General features: G+C 38.7%; 1 protein-coding gene and 1 long non-coding RNA gene across 2 annotated transcripts in view; both read right to left on the bottom strand.

Moving 5' to 3' along the window:
- The window catches only part of LOC126815160 (uncharacterized), a 119,244-nt gene that overhangs the window by 61,202 nt on the left and 38,419 nt on the right, over positions 1 to 19,623 (bottom strand). The window lies entirely within an intron of this gene.
- LOC126815563 (uncharacterized) lies at positions 5,011 to 11,409 on the bottom strand. Its single transcript, XR_007677979.2, has 6 exons — positions 11,352 to 11,409; positions 10,380 to 10,436; positions 8,645 to 8,769; positions 7,674 to 7,838; positions 7,211 to 7,257; positions 5,011 to 5,096 (listed from the first exon to the last, which is right to left on the bottom strand). It is a non-coding gene; the product is annotated as an uncharacterized LOC126815563 (long non-coding RNA).

Raw genomic sequence — 19,623 nt, 5'->3', positions numbered from 1 at the left:
CTGATTCAATAACCCACTGTGTCTCCTTTTAATGGCTTCTATGGAGTTTGAAGAACGCTCGTAATAATATGACCCAAATAGGTAGATAATCAATAATTAGGGGGATATGATATTAAATAAAATCAATGTTTTGGTGAATGATATTGACCTTATGCAGCATTCTTAGAAAATAAACAAAATGATGTCTAAGGAGAATTAACAAAATATTATTTCCTGGAAAAATATACCTTTATGAGTTTAAGAACCAACTCTATTTCTGGGGAAACATTCGTTCAATTAAACTATTTACTTTGTCAACACGTGCTTGTTTCCTTAGTGCGCCTAAGGAAAAGTAGGGGACTATTAAAGATACATTATGGGAGATTAAATAAAGAGCTGGCAGTTCTCTCTATAATAGTTAAAAACTAGATAATGTAAAGGGAATTTGCTGAAAATTTCAGTCAAATTGATCCATTCTGAACCGAGAATGTAGCGATTGAATTTTGGACCTAGCCTCGATCATCATTATAAAAGTCAGTACGATAAAAAAAAAACACAGTTTCGATTATCTATTTTTTTTATTTAATTATGAATGAGCGTTGAGCAGAAGATCGGATTATAATCCAGTAAATATCGCAGGCTAGCGATGACATAGAGAGTTGATTATGATTTAGATAAGTTAATTAAAGTCTAATTGATAATTTAGATAACATTCCAGGCCTCAAGAAAGACCTGCAATTGGCAGATTTAGCTCTTGCATAATGTATGTTTAATATAGGTTCTCCCGTCTATGTGTCCCGTCATATCTGGTGAATGTCTTGACTTTGTTGCGTAATTGTCTGCTTAAGCAGATATAAGCAATTTGATTGATCAATGATTTGAGACACAATAGCTCTACTTATATTTGAGGTAGTATGTTCAAACATTGTTCAGATATTCATTCGTGTTTTGATTGTGTCCAGCGATGGCCAAGTTTACGCCTCACACGTTTTGGAACATGATGCATCTGTTTCCAATAGTTGAGTAGGTATTCGTTTTGTAAATGCCTTGACTGACTGCGTGTGGTGATGAGCATTTTCTGTTTAGAATAAGCAGAGATAAGCCATTTGATTCGCTGAGACCTAAGAACGCAATGATCATAATTTTATTGGGGAACTGAAATGGAGTTTAACGTCCTACTGCTCTGCTACTGCTGGGCCAATGTAACACTATCTTAATGAAACCGAGATCAGTTTTGTACTTATTAGGATTTATTTACATTAGTGTGTACGTGTTTAGAACAAAGTGTATCATTGAAAAGCCGATGTCGTTTATTATCAAAACCAACTGGGGTCAATACGTTTACTGCACCTAAATAATAGTTCGTATTTTATAAAATAGAAAATTAAGCACTTTGTCACACTAATGAAGACGGGCTCATGTCAACTGCTGTGAGGGAAATTTTACCCAGACAGTGGCTCTGGGCCTTACTATACTATTCAAAAAAAGTAGGGGATATTTGATTTTGGGGGCATAATACTAAAATATGAAAATGACTACGAAAAAAGTCACTATAGAACCTAACAGAAGAAACATTTCCAGTTACATGTGACGCCCAAACGCACCAATAGCTACCGCATGGAATGCAGGTGATGCTTGGGATCATCATGGGGGTCCAACCCAAGATTTGCACGACTCTGACGTTGAATGTTACAGTCATTGTGGCATTGAATTCCAGGGTGGAAACATCAGTTTAATTGTTTTAGTGACCAGAAAACAAATTTTGATATGCGTCGGCTTACCCAAAATGAAAGGTTACGTGCCCTTGGCATGCTACAGATCGGCACAACACAGGCGGTTGTGGCGCGGACGATGAATGTTTCTCAGTCTGTCATAAGCAGGCTATGGTCCAGATACCGTGATACACAATCTGTACAGGACAGACCACGCTCAGGTCGACCAAGGGCGACAACTCAAGCCCAGGATCGATTTATCCGTACCTTGGCCTTGAGAAATCGTGTCATCACAGCAAATCAGATCAGCGCTCGTCTTCAAACAGACACTGGTGTGAGAGTGAGTGGCCAGACGATTCGGAATCGACTGCATAGGGGTCACCTTCGCGCCCGACGTCCTCGCGTGATCCCTTGTTTGAGAGATCATCACATTCAGGCAAGACGTCGTTGGTGTAGGGATCGTCAACACTGGGATAATCGACGCTGGAGCAATGTGATGTTTTCAGATGAGTCAAGGTTCACTGTTGAATTTTTGGACAGACGTAGGAGGGTGTGGCGTCGTCGAAACGAGCGCTTCCAAGACGTTAACGTCATCAGACATGATCGATTTGGGGGTGGTTCTGTAATGGTGTGGGGAGGCATCACTGTTGCTGGAAGAACGGCTTTACATGTTGTTGCAGGGCGTGTTACAGGCCAGTACTACCGGGACAACATCTTGGCAGTCCATGTTGTGCCGTTCGCACGACGTCATCTTCCAGGATGACAACGCAAGATGTCACAGGGCCAGGATCGTTACAGGTTACCTCCAACAACAGAACATCACCACATTACCTTGGCCAGCACTGAGTCCCGACCTCTCCCCCATCGAGCATGTCTGGGACATGCTTGGACAGAGGTTACGTCAACGTCAACAACGTCCTGCCAATGTCCAAGAACTTGCTGCTGCGTTGCAACAGGACAATCTGGACCAAAATGACCTTAGACGTCTCATTAGGAGTATGCCACGTCGGATCAATGCTTGTTTGGCAAACAGAGGAGGATTTACCCGTTACTGACTTGGTTGTGATGCTGTGGTAACTTTGCTGTTTGACCCCGGGTATCATTTTACCCTTATAATGGTCAGTCTGTGCCTTACTTAGTCTAACGATCATTTGGAATAAATCGATGAATGTGAACTTCATTTCATTTTGTCATTTGTTTCTTCGTCAGTTTCATTAGGTGACTTTAATAACACTTAAAAATCAAATATCCCCTACTTTTTTTGAATAGTATATTATATCGGGGTTCCTTTACGTGCAGTGGGGTTGGATGGCTGAATGGTTAGCACGTGCGTGCTGTATCATAAAGTCTGTCATTGAGTCAACTGGCGTGGTTTCGAATCCCCGGTTGTACGTGACAAGGAGTAGGGTCGCCTGTCTAACTTCGTGGGTTTTCTCCGGGTCCTCCGGTTTCCTCCCACTAATAAAGACCCCTACGCGATAGCGAATTATGGAAATAAAATTGAACCATATGTTAGTCCCGAAATGACCTGGTTTGTTTCGAGTGAACGATAAACCCCATTTCTCTCTCTCTCTCTCTCTCTCTCTCTCTCCCTTTACGTGCACGCCAGTATGTACACGTGGCTGGATTTCCAAGGCAGAAAATTTATCGTAAGACGCTTAGATTATTGTCCGATAATAAAATCCTAAATATAACGGCTAAATTTTGTTGTTGAAACTCTATTTGTAATTGGTTTTAAGGGGTCGTTTGAGATAGTATTTGTTAATTCTCATTCAAACATATATTGTATGTACATATAAAATTACACAGGTCAGTGTATAATAATGGGGATGGAACTGGTTGACACCAAGGCCTAATTTACATTGTCAGCATGCTTTATGTATTGTCTATCTCTAATTATAATATACAATCAAAGGCTTTCAGCTGGTTCATGTAGATTTTTAAATCATAGATAGTAGACATTATCTATAGCCAAGAAGGATTTAGGCCTAGTAGAAACGTTAACCCTCTCGGTGCCGGACGTCGAGAGTTTTCCACACACGTTTTTTCCATTAGACGTTCAGAGGTCGAAAATTCTAGAACTATAAAGGCAATACGTATAGTATCCAGTACCGCTAATAGGTGACTGATTGTCAATTCACCCGTGTACTCCCGTCTTCTTTGGGAATTTCTGGAAACTGGCATGAAAAGAGGTCATAAACGTTGTTTTCGTCCCCAAAAGTCGTGATATTTATCAGAATTTCATGCGATTTATGAAAACGCCTCTTTTAGACCCGAAAATGGCGTAATTATGATATTTTACTTGATACCTAGATATAACTTTGTGCTTGACGAATTCAAAAACCACAAAGTCCTATCTCCATTTATCGTATTTCAGTTAGCCCAAACTGAATGCCACTACATTTGGAAACACCATACACTCTGTTAGCTTCTTATATTGATAGCTTCCCCAGCTATGAAAATTTAGTAAAAATTCATGGAGATTCAAAATTCAGTGATGCAATACTCCATACCCATTTTTCTCAATTTAGGAAAAGGTGGGCAGGCCACGATATCTTTATATCGGCAAATACCAAAACACAACACAGTTATCTGATCAAAGATTTTAGAAGGCGTTTGGCGCGTTCAACCTGTTACCACGAGAGCGAATGGAGCTATAATGAAAGTGTTCTATTTCAGAGACAATTCCCCAAACGAAGATCTACCCCTTGTTCCTACCCCTTCCAAATTCATTAAAATTACCCAGAAAATCAAACTTCAAACAATGTACATTACTTCTAGAGCAAGATATGAACACAAATTTGCATAGAAGGGGACAGGAAACGGTTTTTCTGTAAATATCTCGAATTACATTCGTAATGAGTAGTAAGTTACTGACTGTTCCTTAAGGGGTTATTTCCCTTAGCCAAGGTGAAGCACGAATCAACTGTCGAATCAAAGCAACAAATTCTTTAAGAGACGATGCGCAGTGTCCACGCGTGATTGCAGCACTTTTCACGACAATCACACATCTTCATCATCTTAATATAACTGTACATTCCATTGTAATTAGTGGAGGTCCTTGTTGCGTTTGAAGCCCCCCCCCCCCCCCGCCTCAACACCTCCCTCCATCTTCTCTCCATAAACAAACAACACAGTATACACAACATATCTGACCTAGATTCACTGCAATCACACATCTACGTCATCATAATATATAACGGTGCATTTCATTGCAATTAGTGGAGGTCCTTGCGTTTGAAGACCCCCCCCCCCCACACACACACACAACCCTCCATCTTCTCTCACAGTATACACAACATATCTGACCTAATTTCAGTTAAATTTTCTGTTAGTTTTATTAGTTTAAATGACAGATTATTTAGCTTCACCAATATCAATCAAGTGACCGAGAGATTCCAAAAGCTGAAAAACAAAATCATAAATAAAATCATACTTTTGTTTGGTAAAATACTATTAGCACCAGGTTCAATTTTATGGCTACACATTTACTGAATTTAATACTAAGCGACGTTTCGGCGAGGATACTCGCGTCGAAACGTCGCTTAGTATGAAACTCAGTAATTTATCGTCGAAACGTCGCTTAGTATTAAACTCAGTAATTGTGTATCCATGAAATTGTACCTTGTGTTAATATTTTCAATTACTAAATGCCAATCAAAGGAGGTAAAATGTTATTGTTCACTTCTTGTGTACAGTTAAGTAGCTTCATGATTTTCAGAGCTATAATATAATATCATTTTGTTTCAACCGGCACGGTATTGAAAAATATAGTCATTGATGGATTGTTTCCCTTTGTATCATGGATTAACAGAATGGGGTTTAGTGCCCCCTCAAAACATTACTTAGGTCATTTCCATGGTTACGTGTGCAATGCGTTGGGGCGATTTTCTCGGACAGCAGAGTATTCACCCACTTTGAATTCCGTCTTTCAATGGTTCTTTTACGTGCACTTCAATAATAGTACTTCGTACTTCCCCACAACAATTCGAGATTGGGAATTATTAGAGGACCCCATAAAGCAATCAACCAACATTAAATCCTTCAAATATCTATACAAACAAAAATTACGTTCCTTAATACATAAAGCGCCAATCTACTACTGTAAAGGTAATAGACATGAAAATATTATTCACACTAGAATACGGCATGGGTGTAGTTCGTTGCAAAATGATTTGTATAAAATAAACGTTGTGAATGATCCCACATGTTCTTGCGGCAAATTTATAGAAAATGCCGAACACTATTTCCTGCAATGTCACTTATATGATGTAATTCGTGCTGAACTATTAAATACATTGTCAAATTATTCTGTGATAAATATAGATATCCAATTGTGCGGCAATTCAGAATTGTCAATTGAGATGAATACAAACCTTTTCCTTGAAGTTCACAAACATATCAAACTTTCAAAACGATTTAAATAAAAGTTATTGTTAGTAGTTACATCTTAGAATAAATTATTAGCTATAGCTTTTTTTGGTGGATAACATTTTTTTTTTTTTTTTTTTTTTTCCCGCACCCCCACCCCCTTTTTTTATTATTATTATTTTATACATGGATCAGTTCATTTATATCCCATTTATTAAACTTTATTTTTCAATGTTTTAAATATAATTTTATATTCTCTTTATCACCTCTTCACTTATTTTATATAGAGCTTTGCGATATAATTCATCTGACTTTACTTATATTACTTATAAATTTTTTATTATTCTATATACTATTTCGCAATCTTGTTTGTATTAAATTTTGTCTATCATTTGTATGTATGGAAAGGGCTTTTCTAAGTTTTTGAAACTTGTGCTCAATCCTTTTGATATTTGTCAATAAAATATGTTTTTAAACAAAAAAAAATAGTACATGACCTTTCATCTCATACGAACTTCTTTCTTTAAGATCAGGTGTTTTAAATTTAATTTTATATTTTGTATGTTATGTCCCAACCCCCATTAAAGGGAAATTATGGGAGATCAGATAAAGAGCTGACGGTTCTTGCTATAATAGTTACAGGGGCGTTAGGGAGATTAGATAAAGAGTTGACAGTCCTCGCTATGATAGTTAAAAAAAATAGATAACGTTAATAGGTGCTGAAAATTTCAGTGAGATTGTTCCACTCTGAACCGAGATATTAGCTTTTGAATTTTAGTCTAGCCTCGATTATCATTACTAAAGTCGGTTCGCTAAAAACAAAGTATAGATTATCCATTTTTACGTTTAGTTATTTTTCAAAAAATGTATTCCAATCCGCTAAATATCGCAGGCTAGCGATGGCATCGAGAGTTGATTATGGGCTGGATAAGTTAATTAATGTCTAATTAATAACTTAGATAACATTTCAGGCCTGAAGAAATACCTGCAATAGGCAAATTTAGCTATTACATAATGTATGTTTAATATTAATATCATTAATACATTGACGTCATTATTAATGTGACGTCATAATGTATGTTTAAGGCGGGCGGAAATAAACCAATAATTTGAATTCGTTGTGTATGAAAGGATACACATTTACTTACGATTGTCCAGTAGTGTACAAATTCATCTTCTGTTACCAAGCCATCCTCTGTAATGTAATATCAAGAGTGGAATCTAAACATACACCTTTAGAAATATCTAATGTTTGGGCATTCTCTAGAATCCAAGCATTTTTGAAAAAAATCTAACTCGTTGCAGTGTTTCAATAACAAGGCCAGTAACACCAAAATATATGTTGCGATATGTTGCGTTATTTGTGATTATTTGTGATTATAAAGATTGAGATTTCCATAAAATGTCATTAATTTGTCACGGAACGCCAAGGATTTAAATGAGGAGAAATTACTAGTCTGAATCCATATAAAAAAGCTTGTTATCTCCCTTTAATCATTCCACTATGTCATCTCCACAGTTAATGGCTCTGAAAACCTCCTACCTACAGTTTCTTAAATGGGTATTTAGAAACCCCAGTACTTGAAGTAGTTGACTACCAATTAAACTTACCATCATAATCCATCAGCTTAAAGAAGGCATCGTAGTCATGTTTCTCCAGTCTGTTATCGTTATCTATATCGTAGATGTCATAGAGTTCATGAGATAATCTATAAAGCTCAGGGGTTGTTTTGTTAATGTATGACGTATATTCTAGTCGACTGATTACTCCATCCACTGTAAATACAATAAGTTACAATTTCATATGTTTTAGTTATATTTTTAAAATGTATTAAAATAATGCCTTAAAATCAATGCTATGTATAAACAGTCCTACCTTGTTAAAGAATAATCCTATTAATCCTATAATTCACTATTGCCAAATGAGAAATTGGCAAAAATATTATTTTCAATTTCAAATTCAAACGTTTGAAGATAGCTATCCCATGGTGGGGAAAATGAAAACAAGGGAGGTAATTGGGGGTACTTGTGTTATTATTTCCAGGGTGAATGATTTTTAAGTGTGAGAATGATACCTATGATCGTATAATAGTGAGTTGACAACCTACTGAGCAAAAGACATAAAAATAATTATGTTTTGACGTTCTTAGAAAATATGAAATTGTAACTTTAATTTATATAAAATCAGAGATAGTGAGCGGTCTGAGAGGGGACGTCATGGCCTCCTCGGCTTAGAGGCTAGGGTGTATCAGCAAAACAGATCGGCTGTGTGGGAATTACAGTTATGTCATGTGGTTCAACCAGTAGACAGGTTGTGCAACGATATGATTACGATTTCGATTACGATTAAGAATACGTATTAATAATCGTAATCGTAATCGTGACGACGAAATTCTTTTGCGGAAAATTACGATAAGGAATACGGCGCAGTCATGATTCTGCAAAACAGAGTCTAACAGGCATTTCTCGGCCAATGCAAGGATCGAACACGCGATCTCTAGGCTAGGAGCCAGCGTCTTACCCATTTACCCACCGTAGATCCACATGAGTATGTTCACCCACATAAAACGTCTTATACTTACATGGTTCAGTGTCATAGACGTAGAAAGTAAAATCGAGTTCAGATCTTTCAAACTTATTATCACCATTAAAGTCGTTACCATGGAACATGGCAAGGGCGGTTTCGTTATATGGTTGAAGGATGTTGCTATAAATAGATAAAGAGATAAGGAAATGATATAAAATGGCACATGGTTGAACGACCTAAAGAATTGGCTAATGAATTAAGGACGGACATATGTCCCTTCAGTGTGGTATTGGAGACATTGTGCCGGGAATTCCAACTGCCACGGTATATTTTACGTGCACGCCAATATTCAATGTATGCACGGGACCTCGGTATTTCGTCCCATCCGAACGACCCTAAGTTGTCCCTTGCCAGACCCTCTATCCTGCACCACTGACAAGGATCAACTACGGCCAACACGGTGATCAAACACAGGACTTCAACGCTAGCAAGTCAACATGCTACTCACTGAGTCAACGCGGCTCAAAACAGATAAGGTCAGGAACAGTAGGAAGATACGATGGATGCTATATATCGTCGCCCTTATTATAATGTGTTAGTTAGAATACCACGCCTTGACCCGAACCCTAACCCTAGCTTAGAGCTGTACATAAATCTGTGGGTACAAATCTGTTAGAATACCACGCCTTGACCTGAACCCTAACCCTAGCTTAGAGCTGTACATAAATCTGTGGGTACAAATCTGTTAGAATACCACGCCTTGACCCGAACCCTAACCCTAGCTTAGCGCTGTCCATAAATCCGTGGGTACAAATCTGTTAGAATACCACGCCTTGACCCGAACCCTAACCCTAGCTTAGCGCTGTCCATAAATCCGTGGGTACAAATCTGTTAGAATACCACGCCTTGACCCGAACCCTAACCCTAGCTTAGAGCTGTACATAAATCTGTGGGTACAAATCTCCGTCCTAACTTTAAAGGAACCGATATAGCATTTACGACCATGTACCCATTATCGATGGGATGGTTTTATTAATGATATTTGTAGGCGATGGGGTGGTTTAATTAAAGATATTTGTTGGTGATGAGGTAATTTACTTTATGATATTTGTAGGCGATGGGGTGGTTTAATTAAAGATATTTGTTGGTGATGAGGTAATTTACTTTATGATATTTGTAGGCGATGGGGTGGTTTAATTAAAGATATTTGTTGGTGATGAGGTAATTTACTTTATGATATTTGTTGGTAACCGGATGGCTTAATTAAAGATATTTGTTGGTGATGAGGTGATTTACTTTATGATATTTGTTGGTAACCGGATGGGTTAATTAAAGATATTAAAATGTTGCTGATGAGGTGATTTACTTTATGGTATTTGTGTTACGGGGTGGTATAAAGAATGGGATTGGTGGTATAATGACTGGTATTGGTGATATAATGACTGGTATTGGTGGCATAATGAATGATATCGGTGGCATAATGAATGGTATCGGTGGTATAATGAATGGTATTGGTGGTATAATGAATGGTATCGGTGGCATAATGAATGGTATTGGTGGCATAATGAATGGTATCGGTGGCATAATGAATGGTATCGGTGGTATAATGAATGGTATTGGTGGTATAATGAATGGTATCGGTGGCATAATGAATGGTATTGGTGGTATCATTAATTGTATAGTGATTGGCGCTGGGTGGGGGCGGAGCGGGTTAATTAAAGGCAAATGTTGGTGATGTGGGGGCGTTAAATTAAATGTATTTGTAGGCGATGAATATCTCCATAACTTACGCAAAACAACCGGAGAATAACACAGCAACAATAACTAACAGCAACATGATCACTTTTCTACAACAAATTAAAAGTACAAGGAATTTAATATTTTGTGAATTAATTGTTTTCATCTATTCAATTACCTTGATTTTTTACCAACGATAGAGCACAGAACAGGGCCATTTCCAGAAAACTCTTATTTGTATGTTGGTATCATTTCGTTGTTTTTGGCGCGGAAGGGAGAGGGGTGTTTAAAAAAACCCAACATAATCGTGATTCTTGGACTCTATTATTATACAATATACAATGGAAGAGGGTTGGCTTATAATTGCTTTGGGGTTGGATGGCCGAATAGTTAGCGCGAGCGCGCTGTATCATAAGGTCTGTCATTGAGTCAACTGGTGTGGTTTCGATTCCTCGGTTGTATGTGACAAAGGTAGGGTCGCCTGCCCAACCTCATGGGTTTTCTCCGGGTTCTCCGGTTTCCTCCCACTGCTAAAGACCCCTACGCGCAAGCGAATCATTGAAATAAAATTTGAACCATATGTTAGTCCCGAAATGACCTAGTTTGTGTCGAGTGAACGTTACCCCCTATCTCTCTCTCTCTCTCTTTCTCTCTCTCTCAACGATCCTAGCCTTTGACATATTAAACTGTTAAAACAACCCAAACTCAATATATAAAAATACAATAAAAGTTGTAGGAAATTACTAGACCAAAATCAGATGGCAGTATATCCATATTTATGTCGATTCTACCTCTAAAAGTCCAACATATTATATCTCGATTATGGACTCTGGCATGTATAACAAAATGATGTCAAATTAAGAAAGACCCAATTTTAACATTTGCACATTACTGCTTCATCGAATTCTATAGTTTCTTTGCTGCGTGTTGATGTAAATGTGCCCCAGTCTTTCGCAAGTCTCCATGAGCGCCATTGTCACCCATAAAAATACACTAAATTCACCACATAACGAAACAGTTCTTACCTTACTAACGAGACGGAGACGGTCTGGAGATTATCTCAAGAAAAGGAAGGGATAAGGAAAATCTTATCTTTAAATTGTCGTTTGCTATCAGAGTTTGATGACGTTTAATTGTACGTGTATAGTTCTACGATTAGATAAGGTCTTCATTAATATATATAAGGTTTCGTAAATTTCGTGCTGTCTCAGGTGATTGCCATTTCATCGGTCAAAGCCCAGTCTATCAGTAGTGATGGTTCCGGTTGGCGTGTCCATTTTTGTTCATTTATCAATGATTTACAGTATTCAAGAACACTTTATACCACCCCTGGAGCCCTCAAGGCTAACTTTTTTAAAGGGTGGGGGAGCGAGTGGTTTAACGTGTGCGCATGAGATCACAAGGTCTGTCATTGAGTCAAAGTGATATGGTATCGACTCCCCTCCACCGCGGGTTTTCGCCGGGTCCAAGGGTTTCCTCCCACTGCTAAAGACTCCTACGCGTAAGCGAATTATTACAATAAAAATGTATAATACTATATATATATATACTGTAGAGGTTATTTAAGTTCTTTAATTAATGCTCTGTTTAATGTATTGAAGTCGTTAGTGACAACGAGAACCGAGCTAATTATATAATGAGAAATACCTTGTATATTATACTCGGTTAATGACACCATATTCTGGAAAATTCAAATATGGTAATCCCAATCTTTAAAGACGTAAACACTCGTCCTCCTTGATGCCCATATTAGTACATTGTATTTAAATCCGGGGTAGCTTCTGATCAGCTGACCAATCAGACAAAGGAAATGTCTGACCAAATACCTGGGGGTCAATCCATGACTTATTCACGTATCCTCTTTATAAGAACGAGTGGGATTTAGGTTTCTTTAGACATCAGAAGGACGTTCCCACACCCCCCTCAGCTGAGAGCCTGTGGAACAGACATCATAGAGTGGTCCTAGATAGACGTTTAGCCGCCCGGCTCATGGTCCGAGATACCGACACTATGCGGGTTCTTACAAGAAATAGCGACACCATGCAGTGTTCATAGAGGGACATAGCTTTGGGCGTCTTGGCTAAGGGCCCGAGGGAGATCAAAATTAGTTTCATAATTGATCGTAGCATCACAATTAAACAATTGATCGTAGCATCACAATTAAACAATATCTTAGTTTCGAGTAGGCCATAGCACTATAAATGGCGTATGCCTGTCCTCATTAGCCCAGTCGAAGCACAACAGCAGGGCGTTAAATTTCATGAAGAATTACTTGTTATTATGAACTCGATTGAAATAACAGGAAAAACAGGTGTTTTATAATAATCAATATTTTATTATGAGATCTGCATTGAGAAATATTAAATTGGCAGTGAAAGTAACATGAAATAGAATTTAAAAAATTGCAAGATTAGAAGCCCCATCTGATAAAAAAGATTAGATTATACATTATCTTAGATTAGAAATTACACGAATAGAAGTTATAAGTTAGACGACAGCACGACATAATTTTGAATCTAATATATCGCCATAATATAGAAGGATAACCCGTGTTTTCCCTTTGCTTTCGTCATCTTCAATGATCTCTGTATTAAAATTATATTTGGAATGTGTTTAACCAGTTCTATCACATATATTGTCCTTTAAGAGCCCGAGTTACTGATACACATTTTACATGCCCTTCCATATTTCCTTTATGTGCTAGATATAGGCATTGAACCAAGGATATGCGACATTGAGTTTGCGAGTACACGTACTCATGTGCCAATACCTTACCATCACAAAAATGTTAGTTTTGGCATACAACTTTGCTAAAGAAACAAGTACCAGCGTATGATGGGCTAGGGACGTCATCGCATCCTTCTGTCCAAGGAACAGCATACCACGTTTCATGTCTATCAACATGAATTGGCAGAGCTTTGGGCTAAGTAGTGGCTAAGGCCCACGGTCCATGTGCTGAAAATATTTTAAGTGCAAGAAATTCCTTAAAATTAAGAATAAAAACACCCCTAAGTAAAATCCTTATTCCAAGTCGTATGCTGATAACAACTATGGACAATCGTTATTCCAGCTAAAGGGAAGGAAAATCACCAAATTCTTCCTTAAATCTGAGGTACCTCTAGAGTTATCCTAAGTAATACGATTGTTCAGTATTTTTATAAAAGTATTGGCGTGTACATGTTTATCATGGTTGGGGTTATCGCCTTGAATCAGTTGTATCAGTTAATCACATTCAAATTATTATGAGTTGTGTTGACGCTGTAGATCATTTTCTGCACTGTACTAGAAAGAAATCTCTACGGCCACAACACGTTGATATCACCAGTTCTCGTTCGATCACTGGAAGTTAAGCAACGTCGGGTCCAGTCAGTACTTGAGGTGACCGCCTGGCAGCACCGGGATCTGTATAGATTTTAGAGGAAGGAGTGTGAAGAAGAAAAAATGGAACATATTTATTTCTTTGAAGGGTTTCCAACGGTCAAGGGTTCGTTAACGTCTGCTTCCACAATAGTGACATCGCTGTCAAGATAGATCCATCCCCACGATTCTCTATTGTCTATATTAAGTGCAGTGGCAGCGCTTACTCTCTCCCACTATCCGACCGACTAAAAACTTAATGGCTGTACTTTTCATTCGAAACTAGCCATATCCAAGCACCATGAACACATTTACTCCAGCTATCTGATCGATGCCAATGGTGCAATTTTTTCCGTTAGTTGTGTATCTTATCCAAGATTCAGGACATACTCCAAATTTAGTATTTCGCCGGAACTCGTTGACAAGTTTCTTGGAGAGGCTCACAGCGCCTGTAAAGGAGACAGCTTAGGTTTCGAAGACGTAGTATAGATACAACTTGTGATTTAATTCAGGAAATAACAATGTTTCTAGAAATATACCGGTAAATAAGTGAATCGAAATGGGGTTTACGGTTTGGTGTCCTCTTTTCCAACACCGCTTGGGCTATACGCCATTCAGTGTGCTGTGGTGGGGGTATTTACGCATACAGCGGCACTACGGCCTGTTCTTATTTCGAATTCCAACTATCATGGGTTTTTTTATGTGCATGCCAATATGTACACGGGACCTCGGATTTCCGTCCCATCTGAACAACTAGTGGACACTACGCTGGAAAATCTAGCTGGCCAACACCGACTGCGGATTTCCTTCCCATCTGAACAACTAGTGGAAATGTATATTTAACGAAGTTGACTGTCACGTTAACGCCAATAACAATAAGATTGATTTGAATATACTGTATCATTATTATTATTATTATACAACACTTATATAGCGCTATTCTCCACATACTTGTTCAGGTGCACTTTACATTAAAAACAAGTATAGAAACAATAAAAAGCTAAATATCTATAAAATCAGAATAACACATAAATAAATAAATCTCTATAAAATAAAAATAAAAAAAAAACAAAAACAAAAAACCCATAAAAATAAAATATGTATAAAATGAATAAATGAATAAATATAGATATCACAAGGATTCAAAATTGAAATTGATCGAACTGAATATTGTTTGAAATAAAGATTTTGAAGTTGAATATTAACTGTACTTTTAACCTTTATTTTGACATTTCAGTTGAGTTGGGATACAGAAGTTATTTATATATGATATAAATAGCACAGATAATGGGACTGATCCCTGTTGAACACCGATTTGGTCTTAGAGATGACAAGTTAATTTTTCTTCTCGCAACGAGCAGGGATGATATTGGGACAAACACATAATTTTTTGAAAGGTGAGAATAGCTATGCAACCACTTTTGTCCGACCTTTTCATAGTGACTTTGTCGAGAACACAAAAATTACAGCAAAGTTGATTACAGAATTCCCTTGGTCAATTAAAACTAAATATCAACCACTAACGAGACTATATTCACTGGTACTTCTCAAAGATGATAACAGCGGGTTCCAGTAACACATTATGTTAACTTTACCCATCGCCAACCTGGCACATGAGGGTGGACCAATTTGACTGAAATTTGTAGCAAATTCCCTTTACATTATCTAGTTTTTAACTATTATAGTGAGAACTACCAGCTCTTTATCTAATATCCCATAATGTATCTTTACGTCTAAGTCTAAAATAGTATTTTGTATATTGCTTGTGTCCTAACATGTCAAATGAAATGAAATGAAATGAAACGCCCTACTGTTCTGCTCCAACTGGGGCTAATGAAGACGGACATACACCGTACAGTGTGCTATGAGGTAAAGTTTGCCCGGGCAGAGTCACTATGGCCTACTCTTATATCAAATTCCAACTAGCAAGGGATCTTTTAGGGGCATGCCAATGTATACACGGGACCTCGGTTTTCCGTCACATCTGAAGGACTAGGTAGCTGTCCTTATCAGGCCCTCCGTCCTGCACCACTGACAAGAGGAAACCACGCCTTACAATCTCAATAAGCTTTCGCGGCTAATACCTAACCGGTCAAGCAGATGGAATATATAGAGAATCTCCTACGAGCCTCTACCGATTTTATTTTTACTTTATCGACGAATGTTGATATATTTTGATATCAAAAAAGATGAGTAGGAGATTTTATTTATCACCCAATCCTTTATTACATGCACAAATAAATAAATATAATTCTTTGCTATAGATTTCACTTTTACTGAACCTGATTACATTACGGCGTAGTGATACATCATTTTTTGACCCAATGTTTCCATCAAGGTCAATTAAATAAAAATAGCTCATTAAATAAATAAAGAAGAAGTTAATTGTAATAAAAAAAGGAACTGTTCTTTGAAAATAAAAAAGTAGTTCCTTTTTAACTGACCAATCAAATTCGTGTTAAGCGATATCTCCTAAGGAGATTATGAAATTGATCACACAAGCGATATCCACTGTAGAATGTGTTATTGGGTGATAAATAAAAGATAATTTAGATAAACTTATCGAAAGGAGGAGCGAGGAGAACACATTCCTAAAGTAATAAACACATCATTGTGTCCAATGTTTATGAAGTTAATAGTGATGATCGATGATCACTGGACAGAAGACGTGCGTCACATCTATTAATTGGAATATAGTAAAATTGCGGCTGTGGTTTCGATCCCTGGTGTAAGTGTACGTGGCTTCTGAACCTCGTGGGTTTACTCCGGTTACCCCGGTTTCCTCCAACAGAGAGAGGGAGAGAGAGAGAGATGGGTTTAACGTTCACTCGACACACACAAACTAGGTCATTTCGGGACTAACATATCGTTTAATTTTATTTCAATAATTCGCTTGCGCGTAGGGGTCTTTAGCCGTTGGAGGAAGCCGGAGGACCCGCAGAAAACCCACGTCGTTGGTAGCGGACGTTAGACAAACAAAGAAGAACCACCATGTTATATTTAAGGAAGTGACGTGGAGGCTAACTTCCGTATCTTTCTACAACCACTGGATTAATGAAGATGGTTGTTATATTCAGCTGACAGATTGGTTCACAAAGGTAGGACGTTAAACCCCAATTGCAATTTATTTTATATTCAAATTCTGGTGGCGGGGGTGGAGTTTGGGGGGTGGGGGGGTAGGCTACCGCGTGCGTATTAAACAAGTTGGCATGGAGTAAGGTCGCATGTCTAATCCCGTGCGTTATTTAGTACAAAATCCCGATGCACGAGCCTTTCACTGAAATGAAGTTTAACCATATGTTAATCCTGATATTACCCTCCCCCTCTCCTTCTCTCTCTCTCTCTTGAAGCCGCCTCCGTTAGCCTAGTGCGTTATCTGCTACAAAATCCCGATGCACGAGCCTTTCACTGAAATGAAATTTAACCATATGTTAATCCTTAAATCCCCCCCCCCCCCGCCTCTCTCTCTCGCTTGAAGCCGTCTCCGTTAGCCTAGTGCGTTTTCTGCTACAAAATCCCGATGCACGAGCCTTTCAATGAAATGTAATTTAACCTTATGTTATTCCTGAAATTACCCCCACCCCTCTTTCTCTCTCTCTCTCTCTCTCTCTCTCTCTCTCTTTTGAAGCCGTCTCCGTTAGCCCAGTCGATGCAGAAAAGTAGAACGTTGTTACTCATATTGACGTACATGTATTTGTTCTTTATGTTTTGATAATAATTTAAGTCGGAAAAGTCCACCATTTGACATTTATGTCTTTACTTACAAACTTAAAACAGGATTTTGATATATATGTCAGTTGGTCCTGCCTGTACAGGGTTATAAATGTTATTGATGTATAATCTGCGTGTTTTCAACCAACAAAACAAATAAAGAAACAATATTACAGATCTCACGCGTAAATTGAAACCTGTCAATATTAGGGAAGAACGTGTATGTCTTGACGCCCCGAGGGCATTTCCGTTGATATGCATGCTAAGTTATTAAATATATACACATAATGAGTAACGCTAACGTAATTTAGGCTCGATCACTCCAGACGGATATTGTTCTGGATAGATTAGCAGGAATTGCCTATTTAATATCAAGGTAACATGGGGAAATGGGTAAAATTTTATCATTAAGCAGACTATGGATTTCCGTGTGCCTCGGGAAGAATGTGATTTACTGAACTGGTCGATCAAGACAGTATTTCTCTTAAGTCATTGTGTTCGATCCCTGCATTGGCCGAGAAAGTTCATCTCGATTTTCCGGCGTGGTTTCCCCTTGTCAGTGATGCAGAACGGAGGGCCTGGCAAGGACAGCTGCCTAGTCGTTCGGATGGGACGAAAAACCGAGGTCCCGTGTACACATTGGCGTACACGTAAAAGATCCCTTGGCAGTTGGAATTCGATATAAGAGTAGGCCGTAGCGCCGCTGCCCGGGCAAAATCAATTAGCCCAGGTTAGGTGCAGAAGAGTAGGACGTTAAACCCCATTTCATTTCATTTCATTTCTTAAGTCATTGCGTGCATATACTAAGAAACGGCTACCTTAAACACAGCTCATGCTATTCTGTGCATAAAATTTGGGCCTGGACAATCGAGGATCGGGACGAAAATCAGACAGAGAGAAAAGTGTGGGTTAACGTCCACTCGATACAAAATATGTAGGTCATTTGGGGACTAACATATGGTTCTATTTTATTTCAATGATTTGCTTGAGCGTAGGGGTCTTTAGCAATTGGGGGATACCGGAGGACCCGGAGAAAACCCTCGGGGTTGGACATGCGATCATACTCCATGTCATGGGCAGGCTGGAAAACGTAACCATGCCACTTGACTAAATGATAGACCTTAGAATCTAAATCGCACGCCTTAGACTACACCCCCCTCACCCGCACCCCCCCCCCCCCACACACACACCCACACCTACCGAGACCCGAGGCTAAAGCACTTTATTATTGGAATTACGTTAATATATTTTCTTTCCTACAGATCAAGGATCTGGAATAGGGAGCGACAGACGAGGTTCAAGGGATGTATGTGCCTCTCTCTTTCTAGATTTGGAATGGGATGATTATAGATTTGTTAATAAACTGGTGTTCTGTTGGCTCACCAATCTGGAGGTCCGGGTTCCGATCCCGGGGTTGGTCGAGCAAGTTCCTTGTGATTCCCTTTGTCACTGGTGCAAGGCGGAGGGCCCGAAAAGTACCGTGTGTGGTCGTTCGGACAGAGCGAAAAACCGAGAACCCGTTTACACGCTGGCGTGTAATTAAAAGAAACATTGAAAGTTGAAATTCAATATAAGAATAGACTGTCTTTAGTGCCGCTGACCAGGCAAAATGCCCCTCATAGCACGTACACTGTAAGGCCTACGCCCGTCTCCATTAGCCCAGTAGATGCGGGGAAGTAGGATGTTAAACTCTGTTTAATTCATTTCTTCTGTATAGTTGTGTATTGTTTGAGATCATCCAGATTTTCCGGCGTGGTTCCTCCTTGTCAGTGATGCAGGACCAAGGGCCTGACAAGAACAGATGTCTAGTCGTTCGGGTGGGACGAAAAACCGTGCACGTAAAAGATCCCTTGACAGTTGGAATTCGATATAAGAGTAGGCGTAGTGCCGCTAAGGCGTATGCCCGTCTTCATTAACCCAGTTCGGAGCAGAACAGTAGGACGTTAAACCACATTTCATTTCATTTCATTTTTCCGTATTGTTTAGTATTGTAACGGGAGACGGTAATCAATTACCAAGATACATCACTAACCAAACTGCCCAAGGCGAAAACCGTGCTAAGATCTCTCCCCCCCCCCCTTGGCCGCCTCCCTCCTTGGCGCCGTCACTGTCAGTGATCTATCACCAAAACTGCATGCTAATGGTATATAGTACTTATATTGTATTGGTGTGTGATCGCTGACTTTCATAGTTCATACAAACTAATTTATATGGCTTATTAACTGAAAT

Source organism: Patella vulgata, chromosome 1, assembly GCF_932274485.2.
Source record: "Patella vulgata chromosome 1, xgPatVulg1.2, whole genome shotgun sequence".
NCBI classification, from domain to species: Eukaryota; Metazoa; Mollusca; class Gastropoda; family Patellidae; genus Patella; species Patella vulgata.
Note: the sequence above shows the minus strand (reverse complement) of the source record. Positions and strands in the feature narration are given on the sequence as shown.